A 12493-nucleotide genomic window follows, 5' to 3' on the forward strand; every position below is an offset into this window, starting at 1 on the left:
AAACGGCGAGGAAAGAGTGACGCCCGGCAGATGCAGTACAGACCAAAAGTTTGGACACACCTTCTCATTCAAAGAGTTTTCTTTATTTTCATGACTCTGAAAATTGTACATTCACATTGAAGGCATCAAAACTATGAATTATCACATGTGGAATGAAATACTTAACAAAAAAGTGTGAAACAACTTGTGAGGCAAATCCCGGGATATGAAGATGAATTATGACTTCCAGTCATAATCGCTCATCACTCCCTGGCAGTGCCCCCTCCCTTCTTGTCCTCAATGTCCAGCATCTGTGAAGGTGTTACACCTCCATGGCCATCTCCTGTGATATGGAGATGAGATGATGTGGGAACAATGGACACAGGAGGACTCCCTGCCGTGACCCTGTGGTAGGAGCTGCTATCTAATTAGCAAGCTTGGAAGTATCCAGACAGAACGACTCCAGTAAAAAATGGTTCATATCTCGCAAGCCATATTTCCGATAAATATGGCAACCATAAAAATGGTGTCTCCGCATGCGGACGATGCTGGCACACCCTTTTTATGGGAGCGGGAGCTTGGGAAATACCCCAGGCGTGATATCAGCCAATGTGGAACTAGTAGGCAAGTCATGAGTCCTCTCGTTCTGTAGCTAAATTCATAGCTGTCACAATGAGAGCGTCGGCGTCCGCCTACGACGCTCCCAGGCAAAGTTATGGCCATATTCCATGTTGTGGATTTTGTCCATAACTCCAGCCAGGGGTGGAGCAGTGCTCCCTCTGAGGTCACTAAGGTAGGAGGGGACCTGGATTTGCCCAGGTTGATAACCCTACTTCGGCCATTTTCCTGCGTTCTTTCGCTGGGGGTCACGTGTAGGAAACATCTGTGGGAGTTCCTGGAAACCTGGCCTACAGCGCCCCCCTGTGGCCAGACGCACAAGGTAACTGCGGGAACTGTGTATGCCTGTTTGTAAACCATGCTTTATCTGTAACTGTACTCTGACATATGTATATTCTGTAGATTCCCTATTGTATATATTGTAGTTTCTAGTGTGCTTTAGGCTGATTAAATTATATAATTAATCTTGGGCTGTTCTGTTATCTCGATCTTGAATCCCACGTCTGTGTGTTCGGCTAATAGTTACCGTGAAGCGGTTGGTGGCAGCGAGTTGTGCCAAGGATTATTGTGGGGAGGCCAGTGAGATCCGGGGAGGTTTTATATATTCCGCCCGCGGAGGTCGGGGGAATATATACCCTACTCTCACTGGGGACCCTTCAATAATCGGCATAAGTAGTATAGCGGCCTCCTTGCTTATTGTCGGGCAATTCCATAATTGGCCTGACTATAAGAGGGGCGCTAGAGAGCGCGTCACGTGCTCTGTCTGTCGGTCGGGAGGTATAAAGGAGGGGTGACCCCCACTTGTTACCCCCCGATTGTGACGTACTGGTAGCCAGCGCGGGGGATTTCTGAGTGACCCCCCCGGTGGTTTGTGACATATTGGTGGCATAGCGGTGGGATCGAGATAATAGTGTGTGTGAGTGTGAGACCCATACTCCCAGACACTAAAGACTGCCTGCAGCAGCTGTGGCTGCTGGGGTCTTCAGACTAGCTCAACACTAGAGTGTCAGAGTGCAGATACTGTAAGGTGTGTGGAGGCATCAGGTGTCAGTTCTGTGTCAGTGACCAAAGTCTGCAAGAATGGCTGAGAGCACCAGGAGCAAAGCCAAAGGAATGGCCGATGCTCAGGCCAGAGACGATGAGGAGGTTGTCCACGAGCCCTCCAAGAGCCCGACGCCAGAGAACAGCTCTGCAGAGGACATCGCACAACCTGGCACTGCTGGACAAAATGAGGAGGAGCTCGCCCAAGGGTCCTCAACGAGCCAGATGCCAGCCCTCCGCTCTGCAATGGACAGTGAATCACCAGGCTCCGCAGCGGGCCGCAGATCACCACGTGCCATTCCACCGAGCCTGGGAGGCTCGGATAGCCTTCTTCAAATGGCTATGGCCCTTCTCCAGGCTGGAGACCAGGAGGGCTACAAGGAACTCCTGGCAGAGCGCAGGGCAGAGCGGCAGGCGGCGCGTGACGCTGAGGCTGCGGAGCGGCAAGCAGCGCGTGAGGCTGCGGAGCGGCAAGCAGCACGTGAAGAGCGACGGCAACAGGCAGACCGTGACCACCAGCTGCATCTAGCCAAGCTCCAGCCCTCATCAGCCACACGTGACCTTCAAGACACCAAACTTCCAAAGGTCCGTGTTGAGGACTTCCCAGTGCTGGAGAAGGATGGAGACTTGGACTCTTTCCTGACTGCTTTTGAACGGACTTGCTTGCAGCACCATCTGGACAAGGATCAGTGGGCCAAATACCTGACCCCCCGTCTAAGGGGTAAGGCCCTGGATATCCTTGGGGACTTGCCTGCTGAGGCAGATCAGGGCTACGACACCATCAAGCGGGCCCTGATCCAACAGTACAACCTCACTCCAGAGTCCTACCGCAAGAAGTTCCGGACCCTGCAAAAGGGACCAAAGGACTCCTGGGCTGACCACCGGCGGGCACTTGCCCGAGCTGCCGACCACTGGACCCAAGGCCTGCAGCTTTCCACCGGACCGGAGATCCTGGACTTGTTCATCACGGAGCAACTCTTGTGGAACTGCCCTGAGGATCTCCGCCAGTTCATCCGAGACCAGAAGCCAAAGGGGTCCACGGCTACAGCTGCCCTGGCCGATGACTACACCAACAATCGGGCTCCTGAGGCCAGGAGAGCAGCCACCAGCAGCACCTGGAGAGGGGGTAAGATGAACTCTGCGACTGCCCCACCTGCCCCTAGACTGCAGGGGGTGTCCCCCTCAACTCCCCTCTCCAGGCCCGTGGCAGAACCAAGACGGTGCCACCAGTGCAACCTACCTGGACACTTCAAGGCCATGTGCCCTCAGCGTCCCAAGGCCCCGGCTCCGTCCCCGTCCCAAGGGCCGCCCAAGGTGTATTGTGTGGGTGGGGGTGGTGGTAGGTCCCTGGACAGCTTCCAACCTGTCACCGTCGGCCGGTCTGTGACCATAGGACTGCGAGACAGCGCCTCGGAGGTGACTCTGGTGCGGCCTGACATGGTGTCCCCCCAAGACTTGATCCCTGGAAAAACCCTCGCTGTCTCCGGGATTGGAGGCACTGACCCGGCGCTGCCTGTTGCTGACATTTATGTGGACTGGGGCGCAGGGCGAGGGGTGAGGGAGGTGGGGGTAACTGATCGGATCCCTGCAAACGTGCTACTTGGGACAGATTTGGGGCAGATAACCTCCCAGTTTGGGCCCCCCCCAAGGGCTGAACCTTCAGCCCGTACTGACATGACTCCTAACAATGTTAATGTGTTATCTATGAATGATGTAAGGGAGGAGGGAGTGCACTCTGATATTTCTGCTTGCATAGACCCCATAGACACACACTCAGCTGCAGCTGTGACAGGGGAGGGGGTCAGAGAAAGGTGTGACAATGCCTCTACAAGTAACCAGCCAGTGAGCTGGGATCTGTTGCCCTCTGCAGGGATAAGCAGAGAGCAGGGTGCTGCAGGGGGAGGACCAGTGTGTGGGGTGGGGGCTACCACAGCAAATGTGGGGTCCCCAGAGATTTCACAGCGGGGTTCTGTTGCTGCAGGAGGGGAACAGGCAGGTGAGATTGGGGCCGGTCCAGGAGCGGAAGTGCTCCCAGGTAAGATCTCGGTGCATGGTTCCCCCACAACCGGGGTGTCAGGAAGCCAGGTAGGTCTGCCTGAACCGGCGACTTGGTCAGGAACGGAGGAGGAGCAGGCACGACCCACGGTCGCAGCGGCTGTGGCCGCTGTCACCCGCAGTGGGAGTGCTGGAAGCCAAGGGGCCTCCCGGAGGTCCGATAGCTCTTCCCCTTCTGACCAAGTGGCAGCCGAGTCAGGCGGAGGCCAGGACACAGGTCCCGGGGTACTGACCGAAGATGTGACAGTCTCGTCGATTCTGGCCACATCTAGTCAGGGGTTTCAGGCAGCGTTAGAAGCTGACGACAGCCTGAAAGCTCTTAAGGAGCAGGCGGCACAGCCTCCCTCGGACTCGGACCCGGAGCGAGTGGTCTGGGACCAAGGACGGCTGTACCGGGTCACGGTCCAGCAGGGTTCACCGGAGGCGTGGCCCAGGGACCGACAGTTGGTGGTACCCTATCCGTTCCGGACGGAGTTGTTGCGGATCGCACATGAGATTCCGATGGCCGGACACCTAGGGATCGCTAAGACCAAGGCCAGGTTAAACCAGCATTTCTACTGGCCAAAAATGGGGGCCGATGTGGCTGCCTACTGCCGTTCGTGTGAAACCTGTCAGAGAGTGGGGAAGGCGGGGCCACGCCCCAAAGCCCCACTGGTATTCCTGCCCATCATCGATGAGCCTTTCAGGAGGGTGGCTGTGGATCTGGTCGGCCCGCTGGCCATCCCCAGCAGCTCCGGGAAACGCTTCATACTGACGGTAGTGGACTATGCCACCCGGTACCCAGAAGCAGTGGCCTTGTCGTCCATTCGGGCTGACAAGGTGGCCACCGCATTGCTGGAGATTTTCTCCCGAGTGGGTTTTCCCCAGGAAATGCTCACTGACCGGGGGACCCAATTCATGTCCCAGCTGATGGAGGCCCTCTGTAAGCAAGTCCAGGTGCGACATCTGGTGGCCAGCCCGTACCATCCACAGACTAATGGCCTGTGCGAGCGGTTCAATGGCACCTTAAAGCAGATGCTTAAGATGTTGGTCGACTCCCATGGGCGTGACTGGGAGCGGTATCTCCCACACCTGTTATTTGCTTACCGGGAGGTTCCACAGGCCTCAACAGGATTCTCACCGTTTGAGCTCCTGTACGGGCGACGGGTGCGGGGCCCCCTGGCTCTGGTGAAAGAGGCTTGGGAAGGGGATTTGGCCACCCCTGGAGTGTCGGTTATCGAGTATGTCATGCGCTTCCGGGACAAAATGCAGGCCTTGACGCAACTGGTACACGACAATATGGCTCAAGCCCAGGCCGATCAGAAGCGTTGGTACGACCAGAACGCTTGTGAGAGGACCTACCAAGTGGGTCAAAAGGTGTGGGTACTGGTCCCCGTACCACAGGACAAGCTTCAGGCAGCCTGGGAAGGCCCATACCTCGTGTACCAGCAGCTCAACCCTGTGACGTACCTGGTCACCCTGGACCCTGCCCGTGGAAGGCGGAAGCCCTTCCATGTGAACATGATGAAGGCACATCATGAGCGGGAGGCATGTGCGCTCCCCGTGTGCAACCTGCCCGAGGAGGGAGAAGCGGAAACCCTCTTGGATATGCTAGCCCAGGTTAGGGCAGGCGGATCCATTGAGGATGTGGAGGTTGGCCACCAGCTCTTGGAGGACCAACGGTCCCAGCTGTGGGCCACCCTACACCCCTTCCGGGGGTTGTTTACCAACCAGCCCGGAAGGACTAACTTGGCTGTCCATCACGTGGACACTGGGGATCATCCCCCGATCCGGCGTTCAGCATATCGGGTCTCCCTGGAGGTGCAGCAACACATGCGCCAGGAGATTGACGAGATGCTGAAGCTGGGGGTGATCCAGGCATCCAACAGCGCTTGGGCCTCGCCTGTAGTCCTCGTCCCTAAGAAGGACCGAACCACTCGGTTCTGCGTGGACTACAGGGGGCTCAATGCTGTCACAGTCGCCGATGCGTACCCAATGCCACGCATCGATGACCTGCTCGATCAGTTGGCCGGGGCTCAGTACCTGACCATCATGGATCTGAGCCGGGGATATTGGCAGATCCCCCTGACTCGCAAGGCCAGGGAACGCTCTGCCTTTATTACCCCATTTGGACTGTACGAGTCCACGGTGATGCCATTCGGGATGAGGAATGCCCCTGCCACTTTCCAGCGGATGGTCAACACCCTGCTCAAGGGACTTGAAGGGTACGCGGCCGCGTACCTGGATGACATTGCCGTCTTCAGTCCCACCTGGGAAGATCACCTAGAGCATCTAGCACAGGTGCTCAGGCGGATCCACCAGGCAGGTTTGACCATCAAGCCGGGAAAGTGTCAGCTGGCCATGAGCGAGGTCCAGTACCTCGGTCACCGGGTAGGCGGGAGAACACTGAAGCCCGAGCCTGAGAAAGTGGAAGCCATCGCATCCTGGCCCACCCCCAGGACCAAGAAGCAGGTGATGTCCTTCTTGGGGACCGCTGGGTACTATAGGAGGTTTGTTCCATGCTATAGTAGCCTGGCAAAGCCCTTGACGGACCTCACCAAGAAGAAGCTGCCCTCTGCAGTCGATTGGACAATGGATTGCGAGACAGCCTTCCAGGCCCTAAAGGACGCCCTGTCCAGCCCGCCCGTGCTACCGGCAGCCGACTTCACGCGGCCGTTTGTAGTACAGACCGACGCCAGTGACTTCGGCCTCGGTGCGGTGCTCAGCCAGGTGGACTCTGCGAGCCAAGAGCACCCAGTCTTGTACCTGAGCAGGAAGCTGTTACCAAGGGAAGTGGCCTATTCCACGATGGAGAAGGAGTGCCTGGCCATAGTGTGGGCCCTGCAGCGTCTGCAACCCTATCTATACGGGCGCCACTTCATCGTGGAGACGGACCACAATCCCCTCAGCTGGTTGCACACCGTCTCTGGGACGAATGGGCGATTGTTGCGATGGAGCCTTGCGCTCCAGCAATACAACTTCACCATTCGCCACAAAAGGGGCCGTGACCACGGTAACGCAGACGGGCTGTCCCGACAAGGAGAGGTCGCGGACGGGCGCACGGGGGAACACCGGAGTGTGCTGCCCCCTAGCGCCCTCAAAAGGGGGGAGGTGTGAGGCAAATCCCGGGATATGAAGATGAATTATGACTTCCAGTCATAATCGCTCATCACTCCCTGGCAGTGCCCCCCTCCCTTCTTGTTCTCAATGTCCAGCATCTGTGAAGGTGTTACACCTCCATGGCCATCTCCTGTGATATGGAGATGAGATGATGTGGGAACAATGGACACAGGAGGACTCCCTGCCGTGACCCTGTGGTAGGAGCTGCTATCTAATTAGCAAGCTTGGAAGTATCCAGACAGAACGACTCCAGTAAAAAATGGTTCATATCTCGCAAGCCATATTTCCGATAAATATGGCAACCATAAAAATGGTGTCTCCGCATGCGGACGATGCTGGCACACCCTTTTTATGGGAGCGGGAGCTTGGGAAATACCCCAGGCGTGATATCAGCCAATGTGGAACTAGTAGGCAAGTCATGAGTCCTCTCGTTCTGTAGCTAAATTCATAGCTGTCACAATGAGAGCGTCGGCGTCCGCCTACGACGCTCCCAGGCAAAGTTATGGCCATATTCCATGTTGTGGATTTTGTCCATAACTCAAGCCAGGGGTGGAGCAGTGCTCCCTCTGAGGTCACGAAGGTAGGAGGGGACCTGGATTTGCCCAGGTTGATAACCCTACTTCGGCCATTTTCCAGCGTTCTTTCGCTGGGGGTCACGTGTAGGAAACATCTGTGGGAGTTCCTGGAAACCTGGCCTACAGCGCCCCCCTGTGGCCAGACGCACAAGGTAACTGCGGGAACTGTGTATGCCTGTTTGTAAACCATGCTTTATCTGTAACTGTACTCTGACATATGTATATTCTGTAGATTCCCTATTGTATATATTGTAGTTTCTAGTGTGCTTTAGGCTGATTAAATTATATAATTAATCTTGGGCTGTTCTGTTATCTCGATCTTGAATCCCACGTCTGTGTGTTCGGCTAATAGTTACCGTGAAGCGGTTGGTGGCAGCGAGTTGTGCCAAGGATTATTGTGGGGAGGCCAGTGAGATCCGGGGAGGTTTTATATATTCCGCCCGCGGAGGTCGGGGGAATATATACCCTACTCTCACTGGGGACCCTTCAATAATCGGCATAAGTAGTATAGCGGCCTCCTTGCTTATTGTCGGGCAATTCCATAATTGGCCTGACTATAAGAGGGGCGCTAGAGAGCGCGTCACGTGCTCTGTCTGTCGGTCGGGAGGTATAAAGGAGGGGTGACCCCCACTTGTTACCCCCCGATTGTGACGTACTGGTAGCCAGCGCGGGGGATTTCTGAGTGACCCCCCCGGTGGTTTGTGACACAACTGAAAATATGTCTTATATTCTAGGTTCTTCACAGTCGCCGTCTTTTGCTGTGATTACTGCTTTGCACACTCTTGGCATTCTCTTGATGAGCTTCAGTCACCGGAAATGGTTTTCCAACAGTCTTGAAGGAGTTCCCAGAGATGCTTAGCACTTGTTGGCCCTTTTGCCTTCACTCTGCGGTCCAGCTCACCCCAAACCATCTCGATTGGGTTCAGGTCTGGTGACTGTGGAGGCCAGGTCATCTGGCGTAGCACCCATCACTCTCCTTCTTAGTCAAATAGCTCTTACACAGCCTGGAGGTGTTTGGGGTCATTGTCCTGATGACAAATAAATGATGGTCCAACTAAACGCAAACCGGATGGAATAGCATGCCGGTGCAAGATGCTGTGGTAGCCATGCTGGTTCTGTATGCCTTCAATTGTGAATAAATCCCCAACAGTGTCACCAGCAAAGCCCCCCCACACCATCACACCTCCTCCTCCATGCTTCACGGTGGGAACCAGCCATGTGGAGTCCATCCGTTCACCTTTTCTACAAAGACACGGTGGTTGGATCCAAAGATCTCAAATTTGGACTCATCAGACCAAAGCACAGATTTCCACTGGTCTAATGTCCATTCCTTGTATTCTTTAGCCCAAACAAGTCTCTTCTGCTTGTTGCCTGTCCTTAGCAGTGGTTTCCTAGCAGCTATTTTACCATGAAGGCTGCTGCACAAAGTCTCCTCTTAACAGTTGTTCTAGAGATGTGTCTTCTGCTAGAACTCTGTGTGGCATTGACCTGGTCTCTAATCCGAGCTGCTGTTAACCTGCGATTTCTGAGGCTGGTGACTCGGATAAACTTATCCTCCGCAGCAGCGGTGACTCTCGGTCTTCCTTTCCTGGGGTGGTCCTCATGTGAGCCAGTTTCTTTGTAGCGTTTGATGGTTTTTGCCGCTGCATGTGGGGACACTTTCAAAGTTTTCCCAATTTTTCGAACTGACTGACCTTCATTTCTTAAAGTAATGATGGCCACTCGTTTTTCTTTACTTAGAATATGTATTATGGCAAGAAAAAAGCAGCTAACAGTCTATTCAGTAGGACTATCAGCTCTGTATCCACCAGACTTCTGCACAACACAACTGATGGTCCCAACCCCATTTATAAGGCAAGAAATCCCACTTATTAAACCCGACAGGGCGCACCTGTGAAGTGAAAACAATTTCCGGTGACAAGAGAATGCCAAGAGTGTGCAAAGCAGTAATCAAAGCAAAAGGCGGCTACTGTGAAGAACCTAAAATATAAGACATATTTTCAGTTATTTCACACTTTTTTGTTAAGTTTTTCATTCCACATGTGGTAATTCATAGTTTTGATGCCTTCAATGTGAATACACAATTTTCAGAGTCCTGCAAAAAAAGAAAACTCTTTGAATGAGAAGGTGTGTCCAAACTTTTGGTTTGTACTGTAGGTGGAGTGGAGATACAAGGGGCTAGAGATACGTGCAGTGGAGATACGAGGGGCCAGAGATACGTGCGGTGGAGATACGATAGGCCAGAGATACGTGCAGTGGAGATACAAGGGGCCAGAGATACGTGCGGTGGAGATACGATAGGCCAGAGATACGTGCAGTGGAGATACGATGGGCCAGAGATATGTGCGGTGGAGATACGAGGGGCCAGAGATACGTGCGGTGGAGATATGAGGGGCCAGAGATACGTGTGGTGGAGATACGATGGGCCAGAGATACGTGCGGTGGAGATACGAGGGGCCAGAGATACGTGCGGTGGAGATACGAGGGGCCAGAGATACATGCGGTGGAGATACGAGGGGCCAGAGATACGTGCAGTGGAGATACGAGGGGCCAGAGATACGTGCAGTGGAGATACGAGGGGCCAGAGATACGTGCGGTGGAGATACGAGGGGCCAGAGATACGTGCAGTGGAGATACGAGGGGCCAGAGATACGTGCGGTGGAGATACGAGGGGCCAGAGATACGTGCAGTGGAGATACGAGGGGCCAGAGATACGTGCAGTGGAAATACAAGGGGCCAGAAATACGTACGGTGGAGATACGATGGGCCAGAAATACGTGCGGTGGAGATACGAGGGGCCAGACATATGTGCGGTGGAGATACGATGGGCCAGAGATACGTGCGGTGGAGATACGAGGGGCCAGAGATACGTGCGGTGAAGATACGAGGGGCCAGAGATACGATGGGCCAGAGATATGTGCGGTGGAGATACGATGGGCCAGAGATACGTGCGGTGGAGATACGAGGAACCAGAGATACGTGCAGTGGAGATACAAGGGGCCAGAGATACGTGCGGTGGAGATATGATGGGCCAGAGACACGTGCTGTGGAGATACGAGGGGCCAGAGACACGTGCGGTGGAGATACGAGGGGCCAGAGACACGTGCGGTGGAGATACGAGGGGCCAGAGATACATGCGGTGGAGATACGAGGGGCCAGAGATACATGCGGTGGAGATACGAGGGGCCAGAGATACATGCGGTGGAGATACGAGGGGCCAGAGATACGTGCGGTGGAGATACGAGGGGCCAGAGATACGTGCGGTGGAGATACGAGGGGCCAGAGATACGTGCGGTGGAGATACGAGGGGCCAGAGATACATGCGGTGGAGATACGAGGGGCCAGAGATACATGCGGTGGAGATACGAGGGGCCAGAGACACATGCGGTGGAGATACGAGGGGTCAGATACGTGTGAGCTGCAGCACATCTCTACATACTACCCACAGACACGGCGTCATGCACCAGATTACCCATCGCGTCTGCACCCATTGAATAATTTGGCTCCTCTTCAGAACCAGGACTGACATCGGGGGCCACATATGGGGGAGGGGATATACTCTAGAGATTTGTGTGAGGAGCAGGGGGGCCACCAAAGATCAGGAATAAATCTGGAGCCACCTGATGATCCGTCGCCTCCACCATTCCCCTGGTGTCCGCCCGGCACTGGATGGCAGAGGACGCTGCAGGGACTCACCGCACCGGCTGAGCAGGGGGACTCCGGGGTCTGGACAAGCTCCACGTCGGGCCGGGCATTGGGAGAGCCACATAATATCGGGTTTTTGAGACTCTAATAAAAAAAGTTTTCTGCACCAGGGACCCGCCCACTTGTTCTATTTTTCTGCATTTCCTGTTCAGCAACGAGGAGACCACAAAACTGAACCTCGGATTCTGCAGATTAACCCTCTGCTGACAAACGCAGGATCCCGAGACGTCACCGCACATCGGCGAGAAATGCCGAAGAAAGTGCAACGGACAAAGAAACTGCTCATAATCATCTGCAGTCGTAATATAGCAGTTATATTACACTACATAGGAGCAGTATTATAGCAGTTATATTACACTACATAGGAGCAGTATTATAGCAGTTATATTATACTACATAGGAGCAGTATTATAGCAGTTATATTACACTACATAGGAGCAGTATTATAGCAGTTATATTACACTACATAGGAGCAGTATTATAGCAGTTATATTACACTACATAGGAGCAGCATTATAGCAGTTATATTACACTACATAGGAGCAGTATTATAGCAGTTATATTACACTACATAGGAGCAGTATTATAGCAGTTATATTACACTACATAGGAGCAGTATTATAGCAGTTATATTACACTACATAGGAGCAGCATTATAGCAGTTATATTACACTACATAGGAGCAGTATTATAGCAGTTATATTACACTACATAGGAGCAGTATTATAGCAGTTATATTACACTACATAGGAGCAGTATTATAGCAGTTATATTCTTGTATATAGGGGCAGTATTATAGTAGTTATATTCTTCTACATAGGGGGCAGTATTATAGCAGTTATATTCTTGTACATAGGAGCAGTATTATAGTAGTTATATTCTTGTACATAGGAGCAGTATTATAGTAGGTATATTCTTGTATATAGGGGCAGTATTATAGTAGTTATATTCTTGTATATAGGGGCAGTATTATAGTAGTTATATTCTTGTACATAGGGGGCAGTATTATAGTAGTTATATTCTTGCATATAGGTGCAGTATTATAGCAGTTATATTCTTGTACATAGGGGGCAGTATTATAGTAGATATATTCTTCTACATAGGGGGCAGTATTATAGTAGTTGTATTCTTATGCATAGGGGCAGTATTATAGTAGTTATATTCTTGTACATAGGGGGCAGTATTATAGTAGTTATATTCTTGTATATAGGGGCAGTATTATAGCAGTTATATTCTTGTACATAGGGGGCAGTATTATAGTAATTATATTCTTGTACATAGGGGCAGTATTATAGTAGTTATATTCTTCTACATAGGGGGCAGTATTATAGTAGTTATATTCTTGTACATAGGGAGCAGTATTATAGTAGTTATATTCTTGTACATAGGGATCAGTATTATAGTAGTTATATTCTTGTACA

General features: G+C 52.7%; 1 protein-coding gene across 2 annotated transcripts in view; it reads right to left on the reverse strand.

Moving 5' to 3' along the window:
- The window catches only part of PTPN4 (protein tyrosine phosphatase non-receptor type 4), a 120549-nt gene that overhangs the window by 25957 nt on the left and 82099 nt on the right, over positions 1–12493 (reverse strand). The gene's annotated exons all lie outside the window — the stretch shown is intronic.

This window comes from Anomaloglossus baeobatrachus, chromosome 7 (assembly GCF_048569485.1).
Source record: "Anomaloglossus baeobatrachus isolate aAnoBae1 chromosome 7, aAnoBae1.hap1, whole genome shotgun sequence".
NCBI lineage: Eukaryota > Metazoa > Chordata > Amphibia > Anura > Aromobatidae > Anomaloglossus > Anomaloglossus baeobatrachus.